Below are 21,261 nucleotides of genomic sequence, written 5' to 3'. Positions count from 1 at the left end.
CCCCAATTCTAATCTAATCTTTATATTTCTTTGCATTTTAAGCTGAAAACCAGACCTGCTTCTCCTGGTGGGCCCAGCCCAAAGGTTTTGAGGTCAAAGTTTCAGAGGCACGGACCTTTCAGTTCAGTGGGAACAACAAGCTACATACATAATTCTAACAGAATAGCACTTTAAATTGAAAAGATGTATTTTACACACAACATTCTGTATCACACCTCGGCCTGTTGTCTGTGAATGAAATCTTTCTTTAATGCCATAATTAAAAAGATGTGAGTCTCACTTTCAGTATTATTCAGACGTAGGCCACAGTTAACATAGGATAGTAGTGTTCACTTGTATCACAAGTAGGCCTCTACTTTTAAATTATTTCATTTTGAATGTTGAAAAGTAAGTGCTTTCTTTGTGGTGCTTGGCTTCAATTTAGATTTATGGATCACAGTCTTGTCCTGCATTGAAGTCAATGTAACATGCTGCTATCTGTCTCTTTAAGTGAAATTGAAGCTTTTCATATTTTATGAAAACCGCATTTTCAGCCAAAACTTTCTTTTGCAACTGCATTGGGCACATTCTGCTGTATTCATGTTTTAAGGCATATTTTAATGTTGAGTGGGGCCCACTATGCTTCATGTTGAAAATCAATGTTTGAACTGGTCTGCATATTCCAATGGGTTTCAACATCAGCCAGCTTTATTGTCAAAATAGGGCCTTGCATGGCCTCTCCATCTCTGTCACTCTGGGGCTGTATTTTCACCCCACAACTGGTACTAAATTTAAACTGCATACATCTCTAATCGGTATCAGTAGGTACACATTTAATTTTCCTACATGAATAGTACTGGACATTGAACCGGCTATGACAGGTGACACCTTAATGTTCCTTTCAAATGATTACTGTATCCTTTCCCTTAATAAATACTTTGATGTATAAATAATGGTAATTGATTAATTCATAAATTCAATACTTCAGGCAAGCTCATACCCCTACCTCAAACTCAATCCACTTGGTAGTTGCCAGAAATCATCTGCCTGTAGTCACTCCAAGTGAAAACAAGCCTTGTCAACGATAGCAGTAGCATCCCTGGCACCATGCGCGGGTGCGGCTTGAGAGGTGCGGTCGTGGGCTGAGAAGTGAGTGGCATCAGTAAGGTGGAGGGTCATTCGGGCACTCAGCGGAGGTAGGAAATTCTCAGGCACTGTGGTTCGCGTCGGAAGCATCGAAACAGGGGGGGTTTCAGGTGGCGTATTAGGTGACGGAGCAAGAGGTGCTCTCACTCTCTTTTTCCCCGGCCGGAGACCTATGGAGCTGCAGAGGCAGCAAAGTTTACTGATTTTCCTGCCCTCCCACTCCATAGATTGGTGCCGGAGAAGGTGTTTGATTCTCAGGAGGGACCGGAGCGGTATGTTCGGCACATCACATTGAATTGAGTTATGGGCTCAACAATTGGGGTCACTGTAAGAGAGATTTCTTGCTAATTTTGTTATGGTCCAAGGTTCAGTGTGGAATGGTAAGGCGTCATGCCAGGTGCTCTTTGAGCAGTCCACACCGGTGCATGCAAGGGGAATGGGTCTGGGGGTCTGGTTGGTTTACACAGTCACCTATTTGCCCTCCAGTCCATTCCTGGGTGTGGGGGGTGATGGCCATAGCCACTCCCTCACGTGCAAGTATGTAATGGATGGAGTAACAGGTTCTTTGATGTCATTCATGCATGGCTTCTTGTATGCCTTCCAAAGAATATCTGTGTCTGATGTCACTCACTGGCCCTGGAGCTTGCATAGCCCGCAGTTTTGGCTTTTGTGTAGGCATGGGATAGACATTTACCAGGTACTACCATAGCAATACTACCTGGCCATAAGATGGCAACAGCTGGAAGCTGGTACGAATATCTAGGCATATGACATGAGTGCCTGGCATACGCCTACCTATTTCCTATACCCAAGCCAAAACGGTTGACTTTGTCAATGCTTTATTAGACAGGACCTCAGTGCAATGAGTAGATATAAATCAAGTGGTTGAAGGCACACATGGTTAAACCATTTTTTTTAAACCAGTTGTATATTTACAGATGCAAATAAGCCATTAACTCTCAGCAGACTAATTTGAAATAACACTGGCAGGCCAACATTTGGTGTGACTGCTTGATCAAGGCAATTCAAAGAGATCTCAGGAGGATGGGTTTGTGGTGGGCAGGGGCAGGTAGTGGGCAGGTAAATAACACCCTCAAGCTTTGTGTACCGCCTCACAAGTCATCTCCCTCCTAATTGTACTCCCAGTGTAATAGTTTCGGCTTATAGACAAAATTGGAAATATAATAAATTAAGAAAAGGTAAAAGGCAACCCCTGTGCTCAGTTGCCCCTCTGGTTCTTGGCTGCTCTGGTGAACTCTCCTCTGGTCCTTGGCTCCCTTGAGAGTTGGTCCAGCCCTCCTTTGGTCTTGGGCTCTCTGATGAGTCAGCAGCAAAAACAACCACAAACAAAATGCTTCTATTTTCTGTCAGTCACACATACACATACATTAGGTACATGAAAGGCACATAACCACTTCTTGAGACAGCTGCCAAAATGTCTAAAACGTTCACTGCACCGATCCATATCTTTTCAGATCTGCACACATCAATGTTGTAACAAATCGATCTTGGCCTGATCCCTCTGCTACTGCATTAGCCCCACTACCCTATTTCTTGCAGATTCTGAAGCTCCTAGAAGTGTGAAAATGGCAGATGGTGTGCAATGAAAGACTCACTATCATAGCATAACAGGACATAGCAGAGTGTGGGGCAGTGCTCTGGATGGCCCAAGCAACTTCAGTGATTGGGAGCAACAGGGGAGAAAATGCAATGTTGGTTCAACCGCAGTTAGTCCGCTATACTAGAATCTCTGGTGCACTGACTGGCTGGTGAGACTATGGGCCTCATTACGAGGTAGGCGGTAGCCATGGTGCTATTAGCACCATGGCTACCCCCTTACCGCATTCCGGGTCCGGGTTGTCGAAATAGGGATTTACCGGGTCTTTCTGACCTTGGAGGACCCAGTAAGGCCCCATTCCGAGAACCATTCCCCATTTCCATTCGAGCCCCCATAGGGCTCAATGGGAATGGGGATGGAGCTTATAACGGGCCCGCTAATATTAGCTCCCTGGTCCCTTAGCGGCTCCCGCTAAGGGCGCCTGCTAAAACCAGGTGCCCATAGCGGGACCCGCTAAAGAACCTCGGAATAGGGTTGTAAGGGTTTACCGGCACCGGTTTCCTTACCGGTGCCCGTTAACCCTTACCGCCCACCTCGTAATGAGGCCCTATGTCTGCCTGTCAAATCAAGTGATATGAGGCTGAGCGGGGGCCAGTGCAACAATAATGCAATTCTAGGTGTCAGTATTGGGAGCCTCTAGCAGAGGAGCCCCAGGGTACTCCAATGTGTCCCTACACTTATTAAAACTGTCCAATTGTAAGGGTGTAAACCTAATCACTTATAATCACTCCAATTGTTGCAGTTGAAGTCAGGGTGAGATTATATTATTTACCCAGGATCAGACACTTGCACTGAACAGTGAAACAGGGATTTTAACTCACTCTGCAATTTAGGCACTTGGCCACATTCCTCCCCCACTTTACTTGGAACAAATATTTATGTTTTGGGGGTCAAGGCCAACAATAACAATGGCCTATAGAGTTTACTTGCAAAATACACACATTGCATAGTAAAGCATCATAACAACATGTAACACTTATGGCAGCATGTTGAGACAAAATAAAAACATTGGGCCTCATTACACGGTAGGCGGTAACCATGGCACTATTAGCGCCATGGTTGCCGCCGGTATTTTACCGTGTCCGCCTTGGTGGATGGCGGAATTACCGCCCTACTCCAAGGTGAGCGTGGGCGGTAATTCCCCAATCACCAAGGCACTTCCCCATTCCCATTTTTGCCCCCATAGGACTCAATGGGAATGGGGAAGGCGCTAATTACGGTACCGCAAATTGCGGTACTGTAATTAGCACCAAGGTCATTTTGCGGCACCCTACTTTAACGGCTGGTAAAACCAGCCGTTAAGGTCGGGTCCCGCAAAGGGAACTCGTAGTAAGGCGGTAAGGGTTTACCGCTACCGGTAAACCCTTACCGCCTACCGTGTAATGAGGCCCATTGTCCCTTTATTTTCCACATCCTGAATGGAAAACTATAAGATGGAAAATGCAAAATAATGCAAGCCTGACAAATGTATTTACCCACTTTACTTTCAGCGCTTTAAGTTACAAAGTAAATGAAGTTGTGTAATAAACTCAGTTAGGTCTGGAGATTCGTCACACACTTCCGGTGTCTTGTTGTGTAGGGTTGTAAGAACATTCAACTAAGGACATCAAAGAAGAAAACTTTACTTTTTAGCATCTCAAGCTATTAGATGTTATGGGTATGAACAGATATTGCAAAGGGTGCTTTATTGTGTTGCTCGCTTTAACTGTCACGGATTTGCAAGGTGACAGGGGGTCTTTCAGTTGGAAACGCCCTTTCATGCATAAGAAAGGCTATGCTGCTGATGACAAAAGAAACGTGTTGTCGAGTTCATCACGGCACTGGCTGCAGAGCCAGGGGAGCAGCCTGTGTGTCTCACGGGGGTTGTGATTTAGGACAAATTGCCAGAGCTCAAGATAAGCAGATTGTAGATTTGCCTCACACAATGCGCCCAGGACTATGTTCTTCATCATTTGAACTAAAGGAACACACTTGAAAAAACAAATGGACTAGTAGCACGGCATACCAATGATTTATATGACACCTCCACCTCTGGTCCCTCAGCAGTTGGACTGCTGGGGGACCAGCCGTCCAACTGCTGTTGAGACTGGACTGCCCCACCAAGTTAGGAACACAACTGATTTGCATAATAATTTACCTCTGCTTTAATGGCATGGCAAGCTGAAAAACGAAACGATTATAATGCTTGACACGAGCAGAGTTTGAAGTTATGATTTAGCTAAAACTTTTAATCCATTGCATCATTGTTTAGTTTTGCACATGTCGCCCTAAGTGTGACGGTTATGCCCACATCTGGGTCCTGAGCTTGCTGTGCCTGGAGACCCAAGCTACATATCATTGATGATGCCCAATTAGGCGGGAGCATGCCTGAGGTTTGCGGGAGCATGCCTGAGGTTGGCGGGAGCATGCCTGAGGTTGCTGGGCGCATGTCTGAGGTTGCTTGTGGTCTCGTGCAGAGGGAATGTGGCCTAGCAGTTTGGTCTGCCCTGTTTCTTTTAGTGTGGGAGGAAGCATTATTTGCATATGGATGTTCCCTTGCATTTCATCCTGCCAATATCTATAAATTGAGTGCTACTGAGTTAGACAATAATAACACCCATTGGTGCCAAGTACATGGGGCAAACTAGGCAACTGCTCCCTGTTGCTCTTGTGCAGCAGGGGCAGGAATTCCATTTTGCACTCGGGAAGGTGCTGCAACTGAGGGACCTGGTATTCAGCCTTTACCTTCCAGGATATCCTATGCCATAATACACATCGTTGGGAAGCGCTGGTCAAGAAGTATATACTTCCTTATAACCAGCAGTCCCACACTGTCCACCAAAACTATTTGCAAAACGAAATGAATCCTGAAATGTGGCAACAATTAGGTGCATACAGTGAATACATTTACTTTCACAATTGTATTAATGTACAAAAACATCCTAAAACCAATTACATGGGAAAACTCAAAATTGAAATATAAACAGACTGTTAATTCTCTGAATTCTAAATCAAACAATGCCACAATTAATTTAGCAGTACAGGTTTTCATAGCTATTAAATCACATATAGATTGTGTTCTTTTTTTAAATGGTATTCTTCAAAACAAAAGCATCTACAAACTGTGTTTCGGCCGGCCCCTTCATGAGCTAACACATTAGGTGCTCCATTTTTGATGTGACCTTCTTCAGGACCCGAATTAAACCCCTATTCGTGTATATTGTCACCTTGTCATTCTTTCGACGTGTCCTCTACATGGGACACTGTCTAGGCAAAGTGATCAACCCATGCATGTTAGAAAGACTGTATGTTGCCTGGTACATGCATGTATCTTCAGCAGGGCACCATTGCCGTTTCATTGCTCGCTATATCGCAACACCTTGTATATGCTTCCCCTTCTTTTTCTACATCTTACTGCAGTCAGGCTTTGTGCTTGCATTCATTGGATCCCGTCCTGCCAAGGCCACCCTTCCAAAATAAAGGAACTCCAAATCGGTGGCGTGAGGAGCAGCATGTGTGTTGCAGTGAGTGCCCCAGAGTGGCATAGACATCGCCACATCATGCAAAGCTTCCAAAAACAAAAGGAAATAGCTGAATCACTCTGGGTGATGCTATAAAGAGGATCCATTACTAAGGCAAATGTAACCAAAACTCTGAGAACAGGGCCTAATACTTAGCAGATGTTGTTTGCGTGGATTGAGTGCACAATGATGCCTTTAGATCACACTATAACCACTAATGGCCTATAACCGTGTCTAGGAAGATACTTGTCTCGTTCTCGCCATTATCCTGCTTACGTTGACATCTGAACACTACCATCTCAGCTTTTCTGTTTTCCAATTGCTTGATACACAGACCCCAAGTGCCCGCACCACAGCTCACCTAACACGCATTCCAGCATGCTTAAAATAAAACGGGAAAAGTTCCTTTACACAGGACCCCTTCATGCTGCATTCTCATTACAGTAGAAAAAAGCAAGCATTGACCAAGCCTACGGGTTTGGCTTTGCAAAAGGAAATTCCATCGACTGCTCAGGTTTAGTCCCAGGCAGAGAGAGCAAGGAACTGGACGGCATGGACCAGTGATCATGCTGTTCAGAGACGAGTGTGCACCTCTGTCCTCCCCACAACTTGGCCTGTCCCCTCCTAGTGTTCTTTGTAATTATTATAATTGTTCTTTTATAACACGCTTAACACCGGTGACCAGTTTCGAAGCTGTGTTGCCATGAGCTGGCTTCCAAGACAAACACGCTGCTCCTGAGCTATTGTCCCAGCGTTATATTCTAGATCCCATACATTCATGACAGTATCCTTGGCTCCTTCTGTTTGGTGCTCGAACTTCACCTGTTAGATAAAACTATGTAGCTCACTAAGAGGTTCAATCCTATAAGCTAAAGGTAAGAGTGGGGCTAGAGTGTAACCCCACGAGGTGGCGCCAAAACTAAATGTGCTCGTAAGTGCCACGTTATGGGTCAATACTATGTAGTCTACAGAAACCTGTAGAGCTTTTCTGTCTCCGCAACACCATAGCATCTGCACATACCATGCCAGTATCTTTGCCTCTCTTGGTGGTGCTAAAGTACCCACTAGAAGACTGAACTAAAAAAAGGAGTATCCACATGTGCCATGTAACTAACTAGGTGTCCATCTTTACTTCACAAATATTGCATGGGGTGGGGAGGGGGCTGAGTTATTTACGCACACATGCTTTAGTCAGAAAACTAAAAAGGCATTGATCAAACATGTAAGTATGTAGCCCTTGAGCTCAGCACAATACTATAAGCAATCATCCAGTTGCCATATATGACAACAACTGCAGAAGTGGGGGAGAGACACAAGTGGCCAAACATATTACACAGGGGCATCATCCGTAGAGGTCTGGAAATCTGGGACCAGATGAGTCTCCTTGTGATTGAAGATAGCTATTTCAAGAAACCCTACAGTTAATTAACCCACTCCTCTTTCCCTGGTCCAGCAAGTGGATTGGGCTCAAGCTCACATTGAATAGGCTCATAGTGGTTCATGACTAATTTAAGCGGTGTTACTCTCTTTTCTGGCATTCTGGGTATTTCCTGTCCCCACCCCCCTGCTCATTGCTGTCAGTGTGGTAAATTGTGTTTCACACTCGGAGGTTAAGACTGGGCACCAAACATGCATTGTATGGCACTCGCTACCTTAAAGTTGGAGGACGATGGACTAAAATCTATGCTCAATCGGTGCTAGTTCTTGCAGCACTTAGGCATAGCGTAATCATCCTTTCCATGTTATCATTTCGAGCAACATGTAGTCTACCTTCATATAGACGTCATAGTCCTAAAAGTCAAAGGCCCTCATTACAGTTTTGCTGGTATCACGCCAGTAATTCCGGCAGGATTCCCGAGAAAACTGCCTTACAGTTTCTGCCACCCAATAACTCAGTGTTAGTGTGATCTCTCTTCGCCCAGAAGCTTACTGTCTCCAGAGCGCTCGTCCTCTCTTGGCTGGACTGTTGCAACAGCCTCTTTCTAAATCTGCCTGCTCTCCACCCTCTGCAACTCCTCCAGAGCAGCACTGCAAGACTTGTCTTTGGCCTCAAGCCCAGGGAACGTATGTCTCCAGGACTGAACTCTCTGCACTGGCTTCCAGTGGCTGCGAGGATTAAGTTCAAAACCCTCTGCATTGTCCACAAGGCCTTCTGGGGCCTGGGGCCTCAATAACTTCAACTCTCTCTTCCTAAATATCTTCCTTCTAGAGCTCTTCGCTCATCCACCTCCAACTCCCTCAGGGTCAGTCGCTTCTCCAAGCAACGAGTTGGTGGTAGATCTCTTTCTTCGGCTGGGTTCTCCCTCTGGAACAGCCTCCCTGCCTCCCTGAAACCTGAGGAGAACCACCTCCGGTTCCAGAAGCACCTCAAAACCTTCCTCTGCTTCTGCCTTCTCTCCTCCTCTCCCCTGCTGAACTCCTGGCTGAAACTGAAACTGCACTGGTTCCTGGCCACCCTCTGATCTCAGGCCCACGTCGCCTCCCCCCACCAGTTGCACACCTGCACTGCCTCCCTGGCAACCCCCACACTTGGGGACTGTTTTCTTGATCCCTAGAGTCCCCTACCAGCACTTGACACCTGATGTCTGCACTTACACTTGCCACCAGCTGGCCGCACTTTTATATATTGCTGTTATTTATTCTATTTATTTTTAATGTCGATCCCATGTACTGCACTATTTCCGCTTCCCCTGCACTTGCACAATCTCAATGTCACCTGGCCTAGTAAGATCGTTGTCTGTCTTCCCTCTGTTCCCCCTTCCTTGCCTCGTCGCGCCTTGAAACACTTGTGTATGGGCGCGTTATAAATGCTTTATCATATCATATTACGGGTGTCAGAGACGCCCATAACTTCCCATTTCATGGTATTGCCGGAATTACTGGCACTGGCGCTACGGGTGATTCTGGCATTTATCTGCCTTAACCACCAGCACTTCAGGCCTGCCGGTAGATCACTGCCCCCAAGATCAAACGTGTGTTTCCCCGATCTGGAAAAAATGCTGGTACCGGAATTACCACCATTTTCTCCAGACCAGGGAACTCATAATGAGCCCCAAAGTATTGATTTTCCAATAAGTAATTTACATCTCGTGCAGCAGTGTAACTTTCCTACTCGCTTCACTGTCTTTAAAATATCAGCCTTTATCAAGTTTTTCTACAGAAATACCTCAGTTGGTGAAACATCAACTTGGCGAAAACCGATGGGGGTTTTAATATTCGAAATTGCACAATTTTAAATTTTGAACTAGTTAAAGAGAAATTATGTAATCGCCAGACTACGTCAAATCTAAAAATAATGCCACACACACACAGTGAAGCTTGCCAGACATCCCCGAAATTCAGGGGCAGTCACCTTCCTTTACCTCCTGCCCCTGATTTCTTGTGCACCCGATTTGCCCTTGCTTTAGCATCCTTCTTGTAGACACAGAGAGGTTGTAAGCAAGTGGTCAAAGTTAGGTTCCACTTGTGGAAAAAGCCAGCGATATGAGCTCTGTACAAATATCTACAGGTTATGCCTTCGGCGCAGGTAACAATCCACCCACTGCCACGACCGTAACTAAAGGGTATAACGTCCTTTCATCGCAGGATGTTTTTTCGCAGTTTTTTTTACAGCAAATTTTTAACTAAAAAAAACGAATCTAATTTTTTAGGGGGGTTGGAATAATATATATTTGGGGTGTGGGTGTTCGGTATCATATAAAAGATAAAAGTGGATCAGGGGTTTTGGGGGGGGACCCCCCCCCAAAAATAAAAAATAAAAATTCTATGAGTTTTTTCATTGGAAAATCTGGCGGAGTCGTGAGCTGAGTCAGTCTACGGCAGTCAGCCACGACTTTTTCTCTTGTGAGGAGCTGCAGCAACGTGTTTTTTTTTTTTTTTCCCACTTGCATCGCCGGCTGGAGCCGTAGTGCACTGTGCCTGTGCCTTTAACATCGGCCACTAACAACTTGGAGGCGGACCCTATTTAGCCTCGATTCCGGCGCGGAGCGCGCGCGGAGTCGTGAGCTGAGTCAGTCTACGGCAGTCAACGGCTGGTCTCGGCAGTGCGGATCCAGTTCTTCATGACGGCGCACTCCGGTATAGGTGACCAAACGGGCTCTGGCCCGCTGACCCGACGTAAAACCATCCAACAACGCCGTATGCAGAACCCTTGGACAGCGTTAAAAAGCGACTCGAGATTAGAGCCAATAAAGGTAAGCTCTTTGCACCACAAACGTGCACCAAAAAAATCCGTCTGAGCTTAGACCCCTCAATTCTTTGCGAACTGACCATATTATTTATGATGACATGACTATTGTCAATCCTTTGTCCGCACCGATGACAATGCACTCAGATGAGCAGCACACTGAGATCTCCACTGAATCTTCCACCGAAATGTGTGCACTAACTACCCCTGATAAAAAGGGAGACACCGTGCTTCCGCAAAATCCACCATTTTCACCCGAGACCGTGACAACTGAGATAACATCTCTTGATCTGCCGATGGTAAGATTAGATGATTCTGAAGCCAATGTAGCTAATACTGACACGTCTGGTGGAGTCTCTGCATGTGCCTTGCACGTGGCCACTACCAGAGAAGTCAGCGAAGCAGAAACTGTGGCCTTATTCTCAGACGATGGAATCAACGTGGAAAATTCCATCAGCTCTCCACAACGATCGTTACTAACACTACTTGATCTTCCTCCCCTAAATCGAAGCATAGACTCACCAACCTCTGTCAAACCATCTTACTTGGACAAAGAAGAGGAGTTCTTTACGCCATTTGATTTAACGGATGCTGAGCTCATGGAAGCCTCACAAGACAACGAGGATCTTGCCTCAACAAGTAATCTTGAAGCCAAAAATTCTACTGCATCGATTCTAATTGCAACCGCAACTATTGAACATGACGAAACCACCTTGGCCGTGAGCTCCTCAGTACCAAATATGAAGAACATCAAAGCCCAAAGAGCGGTCAAACGTCGAGCTGTCGACATCTTCGACAAGACTCCCACACGCTCTGTCTTTGCTTACACAAAACTCAATTCCTTCAATGAAAACGACACCATACCGTTAAAGAGGTCCTCCCTCAGTGCTCAAACGGAGCAACGAGGTCAAAGAATTAATACCGATCGGTCCCACAAGAAAAACAGCGTTGCACAAAACTTAGCAAGGATATCTTACACCAGCGACCTGATGCGACAAGCACCTCATCCTGGGCATTTGATGCATCCCAAATCCGTGACTGACGATAAATCTAATCACGCGTCATGGCATACGACGCACAATGCCCAATCACACCATCAAACTACACCTTTCGTGTATCCAACAAAAAAGAAGAATTTGTCCTCAAACACTCAACCTGCCTCAAAAGAAGTACTCGCGAATGTAACTGGCGATGCTGTATTAACACCAGATTCTCATTTAGACTCTATGAATAGTAACCAGTCTAATTCAGGAGATCAGACTGGAGCGGGTTCTAAACCGAGTCTTTCATCAGCAGCAGCAATGCAGATCTACAACAATGTATTAGCTGCATCATCCACAGCACTCTTGCCTTTTCTAAAAATGTATGAATCCTTGCTTGATGCATATAAGGACCAGTCCACTCTTATTATTTCACTAAAGGAAAAGATGGACAGCTTTGAGACTGTAACAAACTTTTTACAGGACCAGTTGACTCAGGAAGCCGAAAGGACAACACGTTGGCAAGAACGCTTAAGCGATCTTGCTGCTCGACATCATTGCCAAAATGACTCCCTGTCTGACGGCCTTCTTGAGGCGGTGAAATGGATGCGACACTTCTCAACCGAAATCTGCTCCAAAACTGAGTACCAAACCACAGACTCAACGTCCATGCGAAACCCTGAATTCCAAAGAATTCTAACGCAAGACGCTTCCATGCAGGCTGCAACAAAGGCAACAACCCAGTCAACAGAAGGTCAAACCTTAACTGCAATCGAAAAGACATCCAACTCATCGATCGCTGTTCCACAGCAAGCTCCCGTGACTAGTTTAAACAAACCTCTTTTAATTCAAGAGGCCTCTGATTGTGACCATTTAAAAAACTTCCTAACTAATGGCCGTTTATCTCAGCCCCCAGCGACGAAGACCACGGCCTCTTTTGGCATCTTTCAGGGCCCTTCAAAACAAACAGAAGCAAACGTCTTTAACGCTGTAAACCATACCAAACGTTCTGTTCGGAACTCACGCTCGCCAATACCAAGACAAGGAGCCAAGAAATGTACATCATCCCAGAACTCTCGAAACCTGATTAGAAACTTACCGAAGGGCCCCACCCCCGGATTATTTAATCACGCCAAAGTAGTTAACCAAAACGACTCAAACATTGGGAAAAACCAAACAAAACAGGCAAGGGAGCTTGATTCCCCAAAAGCCCATCCAAATAAACGTCAAAGAGTTGACTCTGACTCAGTAATTGTCCCAAATAATCTCTCCAGCTCTACAATTGATATTTGCGACCTATCTACATACTCTGAGGACTTGCCAATCGTCCATCAAAACTCTGGACTGGACACAGCTCAAGAAGCTTTACAATCGGCTCGCTTACCGTCGACAACGTATGATCTTAATCGATCCATGAATACTGACAAAAATCCAACGAGGACAAGGCCAAATAAGGAACAAAAGTTTTCCCATTTGAACCCAAAACACACAACTTCGCATGGGAATAGATCAGTTCATTATCATTCTCAGGCATCTACTTCATTAGGTTCTAGTGTCGGCTCAACACCCTACAAACTTAGATTGCAAAATCTTCATCACGACGATCACGACTTGAACATGAATAGGAAGAACGTGATGAAACTATTCACTTGCATTCCGTCACTACGAATGATAGTGTCAGCTGATATAAGAATTGTGGAATATGCAACGGAACGACGTTGTGATCAAGTGCTCCTGCACATTCCATCCGCCTTAGTAAGGAACACTATTCTGCAAGCTGCAAACGAATTACTGAGCTATGGCTTTGACATATCAATCGAACCGCAAAATTTGGGCACAAGCAATCGGAAATCCAGTCCGGAGCACTCCGTTCCCAGATATCGTGAACAAAGACACGTGGAGTACAGACAGAAATCACCACGAGTTGAATTTCAAAGATCTGGGACGAATCGGACCCCGAAGAACAACTTGACGAACAGCACTACAGATCGGAATTAGCCATCAGTCCGTGTAATTGAATGTACACGTGAAATTCTCTCTTGGAATACCAGGGGGTCTTCCCACTTATTTAAGCAATTTGATGTCAATATAGATAAGGCATTTATCATCTGCCTCGAAGAAACCTGGTTAAGTATACCCCCTATGAGAGATGGCTTTACGACCCTATTAAATCCTGCTATCAAAGGTCCAAAGGGTCGCCCCTTTTCAGGCCTATTAATGATGATTAAAATCAACACATGGTGGCAGCTTAAGGCCTCATTTGCCCCAAATCCTTTTATACAAGGCGCCTTACTACAATCAAATCATCAAATTGATGACGCCAGGACACATCTGCTCATTTTAAATGGTTATTGGAATCCACATAAAATCAGTACCAAGCTTTTTCTTAGTTCTATGCTCCACATTCTTGATGAGGCCATATTGAAATACAGGAATCTTTCAATCATTTGTGCAGGAGACTTTAATTGTGCCTGGTTTAAATACGAGCGTGAAACGCAGAGTTACAAGCCAGCTTTAGACAAAGACATTCCCATCCGTGGCATGCAATGGAGCCGCGCCCTTCGCACAAGGAACTGTCTCATGGTTAATGGGAATGTCTCAGGGGACCAACCGCCAAGCCAAACGTGGTCAAACAACAAGACCCATTCAATCATTGACTACTTCTGGGTCTCACATAACCTATTCGAGAAAAACCTGTCTTTAACAATCTTGCCTATGTCAACGAGCGATCACAACCTTTTGCGACTTACCTGTCTGCTAGGATGGTCATCGGACTCTCGTTCCTACGAAATTCCGATTTCAATGACAGCAGGTGGCAACCGTCTTAGAATAAACAGAAGGAACCTTCAGGAAATAAGACAGAACTTTGACACCAAAGACGATTCACTGATTGAGTACACTCCACTATTCTCCGACTTTGTCATCGCACGTACTTCAAACTTAACCATGGGTCATTTACATAAACATGCTTCTTCCACGATAATAACATTGGCGAAAAGAGAAATGCGACGTGATGTGAGGAAGCTAAAAAAGTTGATGAAGTCTACCGATAATAGAAGTTCCATCATTGACGACATCCGAAATCGGCGACAATTATACCGTTCTTGGCTTAAATCACAAAAAACCATAATTGAACAAGACAAAGCGGAGTTGCTATTGAAACAGCTAATTCAGAATAACTCCCGGGAAACTTGGGCCATATTAAATACTGGAAATTCCAAATATCAGCCGACGACGATAAACGTAATTGCCCCCGATCAATGGACACTACATTATGCAAAGATCTTTAGTAACATACAACATGAAGACCAAAATGTTCCAGATCCAAACTTAAGCTCATGGGGGCTACGAGTCACCGCCGCTGACATAAAAACTGCAATACAAGCATTGAAAAACTCTAATGCTGCGGGCCCCGACTTAATAACAAACATCATGTTAAAAAATAATGTGGAGGAATGGGCTAATCTGATTGAACTCCTGTTTGCCAGAATATCCACAACAACAACAATTCCCGGATCTTGGCGAGAAGCAATAATAGTCCCAATCTATAAAAAAGGCAATCGGGCAGATCCATCCAACTACCGCCCGATTGCCTTGTTGGACACTATTGGGAAAATTTTCGCATCATTCTTACGCCTACAGCTCACGCACTGGTCAATGACGAACTCAATTCCTGACATCCGGCAAACCGGTTTCACAAAAGGGGTTGGGGTGGAAGTAAACCTGCTCCTAATGACAATTTTAAAATTGGAAAGTAAAAGGGCCAAAACCAAACTGTACGCAGCCTTTATCGATCTACGTAGTGCTTTCGACACCATTAATCGCTCAAAACTCTGGGCTAAATTAAAGAAATGGAACTGCCCAAGTAGCTTGATAGATCCAATAAGAGCGCTACACTCAAACACCTCAATCAGCATCCGACTAAACAACCAAGGTGCTCTTCCTAACCCAATACCAACAAACACAGGGGTGAAACAAGGATGTCCATTAGCAGCTGAGCTATTCAAACTGTTCATTGCCGACATACCTGAACATCGAATAAACACGAGATGCTTTCCACCAACTTTAAACAACATCGAAATCGGTCACTTAATTTACGCAGATGACATAGTCCTACTGGATAAAACCCAGATTGGCCTACAACGGCAATTGGCCAACCTAAATGAATACCTTGACTGCAATGATTTGTCAATCAACACCGACAAGACCAAAATTATTATTATCGGCAAACCAAAATCTAATAAGCAACGTCCATTCACCTGGCACATCAATAAAAAACCACTAGATGTGGTCGACTCTATTAGATATTTGGGGATATCCTTTAATAATTCACCCTGTGAAACTCCTTGGAAAGCAGACTTGAAGGCCCGAATGGTACAGTTTGGAATTCAAGCCCAGCTACTAGATAAAGCCTATGGCAAATTCGCACTCACCCCAACCCTGAAATTCTATCTGCAAAAAGTCGTTCCAGCGATTACTTATGGATCCGAAGCAGGGTGGTCCATCGATGCGGCCTTTTGGCAGAAGCTAGAAGGTGTTTTTTGGCGGCGTGTCCTGAAGCTACCAACCTATATCTCAATGAGCCAATTAAGATACGAACTTTCCATAAACTCGCTTCATGCTTGCGTAATTTGGAAATCTCTGATGGCATTTAGAAAAATGATTATGCCGTCTAATCCACCTGCCTATCAGCCCTTTCTCACTAGATCTGGACCTGGGAACTCAGTATTACTTGAAGAGTGGAAACAACGCCTGACAAACATCCTTGCTCATGCCAATTCAAACATTGATGAACTGATAATGCGACCTCAATCGGTTAAGCAAAAGGTCGACACCATGCATTGGATCCAGAACAACGACCAACGCCGCAAGATGGTTACAACTTTAGACACCGGAATTGGACAACACAAGCTGGGTGTTCTATGTAAATACTTGGCAAATTGTCCTTCCCGTCACCACCGGGCTCAGTTTTTGCGAATTCGACTAAATGCAATCAACACAAAAGCAGCATTGTGGCTTCGCCACTCAAATAAAGTAAACAACGACAGATGTCGTTTCTGTATGAAAGAACCTGAATCCATCGAACATCTGATAACCAAATGCACGTCGCTCACAAAAAAACGATCCTTACATTTAGGCAACTTTCGCCCAGCGGATCCAGAAGCACGCGATTGGTGGTCGCAGGCAATGGCCGGGAATGGTGTAAAACTTTGCTGTGCGATAGTTAATTTTATAGACGCACTTGATCTAGAGAACATAGAAGGATGATCCTAATGGAAAGTACATTGATTGAAAGCTTTTCTTTTCGATGAAACCCGTTTGTAATAAAAGTCTGATGTCACGGTATTATACTGTGACATATTTTGACTGATGTTTCAATAAAAAAAAAAAAAAAAAAAAAAAAAAAAAATCTGCTGTAATAAAACTTGCGAAAAAACATCCCGCGATGAAATGACATAGAACCAACTAAAGCTGGGAAGGCAGTGTGGCTCAATGCAGATACAACTGTGGCGGAAGCAGCGCTGGAACCCCCGAACCCCACAACCGCTGAATAAAGCAAAGTCTCACCTCACTTGGACAACTTTACACTGACACGCAGTTCTGGCAAGAATACGGCTGTACATATTTTTTCTTTGGTGATACACTAAAACATGTATTTAAACTGTTCAACAAGCAGAAGACTGCCCTCTGGTCTTGCTCCCAGCAGGACAGCACATTTGCTAATGATGCTCTTATCACAGGTATTATTTACAGTATTTTCAGTGGCAGGTGTTGTATAAAACAGGACTAAAATATGGTAAACCTATTAATAAACAATAATTTTTTTTTAAATCCTCTTTTTCAAAACATGAAGACCAGCTGTATTTGCTCTATTGGTAAAGTAAACTTTGTGTGTAGTTGTAAGAATTGTTTTCGCTTGGCAGGCCTTTCATGGACTATGCCAGGGGGGCTGCACTGTTGGTAATGGCCACTCAGTATAAGGAGACTTTTTTTAAATGATGGATAATCTAGAAATGTTTTTTTGTTTGAATATCCTGGAACCATTCACGTACATTTTCTTATATGTGTTGAGAATGTCCCTGCAAAGTAACACAATTGTTGTTTCGGGGAAGACTACTAGACAGACTGATAAGACCGACTGGTGCAATTCAATGACTCCCAAAACCCATATATTTCTTCGGCAATAAACTTGAAAAAGTGCTTTCATTTTATTTGTATAGGGGTGAAAACCAATAAAAGCGGTGTGCCTCTCTCACTGTTGTTACGGGTTCAATGACGTCATGACTTGCTCTGTCCCAGATTGGCTTGGTATCAATATGGTAACCGTACACAAACACTTCATACTGCCTCCGACACACTAGGGCACGATGTAACAGCAGTGCCCCACACACACTGCCACTCCCCCCAAACACACACTAGCCCTCCACACACACACCCACACTGACCCCCACAAGCAATGGCCATCCACACACCCACTGCCCACACACACTAACACTGCCCCCAAACACATTGCCAAATCACAAACACTGACCACAAAACACTGACCCTTTCCACACACATACACATTGCCTCCACACAATGCTCCCACTCACGACCCCTGCCACACTCATCCCAGACATGCACTGCCACCACACACTGCCCACCCAAACTGCGTCCCACTCACAATTCCCTCACACATACTGACCCCATTCACACTAGCACCCATACACACTGACTGCCCCACACTGCCTCCACATACATCACTGACACATATTGTAAACTGCCCCATGCGCACACTGGACCCCCACACATACTGCCCTCGTATACTGTAACCTCCCTTCCCCCACCCCTCCATTGCCCCCTGTATGTCTGTACACTCCCCCCATCCCTCGGTTGCTCCCTGTACGTACTCACCCACCCCCCTCCGCTGCCCACCTGTATGTCCTCCCCCCACCCCTCTGCTGCCCCTTGTCTGTCCTCACCCCCCCACCCCTCTGGTGACCCTTATATGTCCTCACCCCTCCGCTGCCCCCTGTATGTCGGTACCCTCCCCCACCCCTCTGTTGCCCCCTGTATGTCCTCCCCCACCCCTCTGCTGCCCCTTGTATGTCCTGACTCCCCACCCCTCCGCTGCTCCCTGTATGTCCATACCCCTCTGCTGCCCCCTTTATGTCCTCTCCCTCCCCACCACCCCTCTGCTGCCCCCTGTATGTCCTCACCCTCCCCCCACCCCTCTGCTGCCGCCTGTATGGCTGTACGCTCCCACCCTTCTGCTGCCCCCTGTATGTCTGTACCCTCCCCCACCCCTCTGCTGCCCCCTGTATGTCCTCACTCTCCCCCCACCCCTCCGCTGCCCTCTTATGTCTGTACCACCCACCTACCTCCCCCTAGTTGTCTGGGCCACCCCCTCTCCCCCCACCCCAGTAAGTGTCTGCAGCTGTCCGCCATACATTGAGATTTGCTCCACGTTGATGCCCGTTGATTGGAAACCTATGTACTAGTATGCACTTGCCTTTGTCCAATACAGGACTGGCCCCATGCTATTCTATGTTGACACTAACCATGCACCCATGTGTAGCTTGCCTCCTCTGTATTCTGCGCCGGGTATCACACCTTTACCCATTGACCTGACCATGCATATATGCGTTGTTACCGCCTTGCAACTTTTTGTTGGCACCTGTATATGCATTTAATTTTGACCACGCAACTGTTTGTAGCTGCCGCCATGCAACATGTGGCTGGCACCATGCTCTTGCCTACTGATGCTGACCTCGCAACTTTATGTAGCTGCCACCGTATAAGATGTGGCTGGCACCATATGCTTGCCCACCAATCTATGTAACCACTGCTAAGCACTTATTGGAACTGTATGAAGCAACATGTATGTATGTATTCCTTCCAATGCTCTTATGTAACTAAGTAAGCCTTCTTAATAGTGCCACGATGCCCGAGGGCAGTTTGGCGCTTTTCTAATTCAAATGAATAAATGATAAAATACTGCCACTCCCCCACACACACTTTGCCACTACATTACATTTCATTTGTTATGCGCACTATTGACCCTTGGGCATAAAGGCGCAGATAACAGAGAAGACATACAGCACAGATGAGGACAGGCTTAGAGATAGAAGATCATCAGACTCCTCGACAAAATTGTTCCACTAACCCCTGACATATGAAGCCTCATCAATGGAGGCATCCTTGTATTCAATAGGTCAGACGAAAAGGAAAGTCTTCAATTCCTTTTTGAAAGATACGAGAGAGGTGTGACTTCTCAAGCTTAAAGGAAGATTGTTCCACAGCGAGGGGGCCTTCACCTTGAATGCTCCCTTTTCCGCCTTCGTAGTTTTACATCTTGGCTGTATGATTTGATTAGAGAGATCAGATCTAAGAGATCTAACATTACTCTTTGAGATTATGTATTGTTGTAGATACTCAGGCATTACTTGAGATTGGCATTTGAAGACTATAACCAAGACTCCTTGGTTATTAATCCTGGCTTCAATCGGTAGCCAGTGTAATGAGCGTCTGGCCCCAGTTACATGACTATGCCTTGGAAGTCTAAGAACAACTCTGACCGCCCAATTCTGGGCTACCTGCAATCTATGCAGCTCTCTTTGGTTAATGCTCAGCAGGAGGCTGCAACAATAGTCCAATTGTGCTCCTATAATTGCCATGGCTATGGTCTCAGTGCTTTCCTGCGAAATCATAGGCCTCAGATGAGCCAAAAGTCTGATATAATAGACTATCCCTGCCACCACTGATGAGACATGAGCTTTCATGCTTTATGTCGAGTCCAGAATTACACCAAAATTTTGTTTTAGATAAGGGAGTAATAATGTCCTCCCCCAATTTGAAGGGGGAAGTCTTGACTTAGCTTGCTGTTCGCCTTAGGACTGCTGACTATCATCAGCTCAGTCTTACTGCGATTGAGAGCCAAGAAGTTATTCAACATCCATTTTTCAATGAGGGCAAAAACTCTGTTCACCTCCGCCTCATCCTTTTTGTGATGTCCCGATAACACATTGGGTGTCGTCTGCATAATTAGAGAACACAACCCCCTCCTCCTGTAACATAAAGAAGAACGGGGCCATGAACAAATTGTACAGACAAGGGGACAAGCTTGCCCCTTGTGGAACCCCATAGAGAACCGAATGTGGGCTAGCTTCAGCGGTGGCCGAGCAGAGTCTGCTTGTTCTGTTCTCCAAAAAAGAGGTGATCCACAGGGCTGCGGATTCTGAGAGATTAGCCACCTCCTGTAGCCTTGGAATTAAGATAGAGTGCTTGACTAAATCAAAAGCCGTTGATTGATCTAATGAGATGATCAGTGATAGTCCACTTCTATCCATTTCCCCCATTAGTTTATTTTTCAGTTCCAAGAGAGAGGTTTCCGTCCCATATTTCTTCCTAAAACCCGACTGATTAGGATGGAGGATATGATGCAGGTCTAAATGCTCTGCAAGTTGACTATAGGCAACTCTATCCACAAGCTTAAGTAAGAAGGGAGTGTTGGAAATAGGTCGGAAATTTAACAGATTATCCATAGGCAATCCCGTTTTTTTTTTAAGATGGGGTGACTATGGTTGCTTTTAATTCGTTTGGAACGCTACTTGCCTTAAGAGAGGCATTTACAAAGTTACAAACTGCTTTAATGAGCTGCGGTGGACATGTTTTTATGATCATAGAGGAGCAGGCATCGCCTCTACATTGCGATGGTTTCATATGCTCTATGATTTTTACCAGCTCATTTTCTGTGATTGAATGAAAGTTGAAATGGGGGACTGACGGGTGAAGCTTGAAACCTTCAGTTACAGCCCCACCATCATCAATGGTTAGTTCCCTTTTTTCAAGCATGGTTGCCCTAATTTTGTA

At 45.2% G+C, this 21,261-nt stretch overlaps 1 protein-coding gene across 3 annotated transcripts in view; it reads left to right on the top strand.

Annotated features, from left to right (window-relative positions):
* The window catches only part of DAPK2 (death associated protein kinase 2), a 1,397,186-nt gene that overhangs the window by 842,738 nt on the left and 533,187 nt on the right, over positions 1-21,261 (top strand). The gene's annotated exons all lie outside the window — the stretch shown is intronic.

This window comes from Ambystoma mexicanum, chromosome 11 (genome assembly GCF_040938575.1).
Source record: "Ambystoma mexicanum isolate Mex_15411 chromosome 11, UKY_AmexF1_1, whole genome shotgun sequence".
NCBI lineage: Eukaryota > Metazoa > Chordata > Amphibia > Caudata > Ambystomatidae > Ambystoma > Ambystoma mexicanum.
Note: the sequence above shows the minus strand (reverse complement) of the source record. Positions and strands in the feature narration are given on the sequence as shown.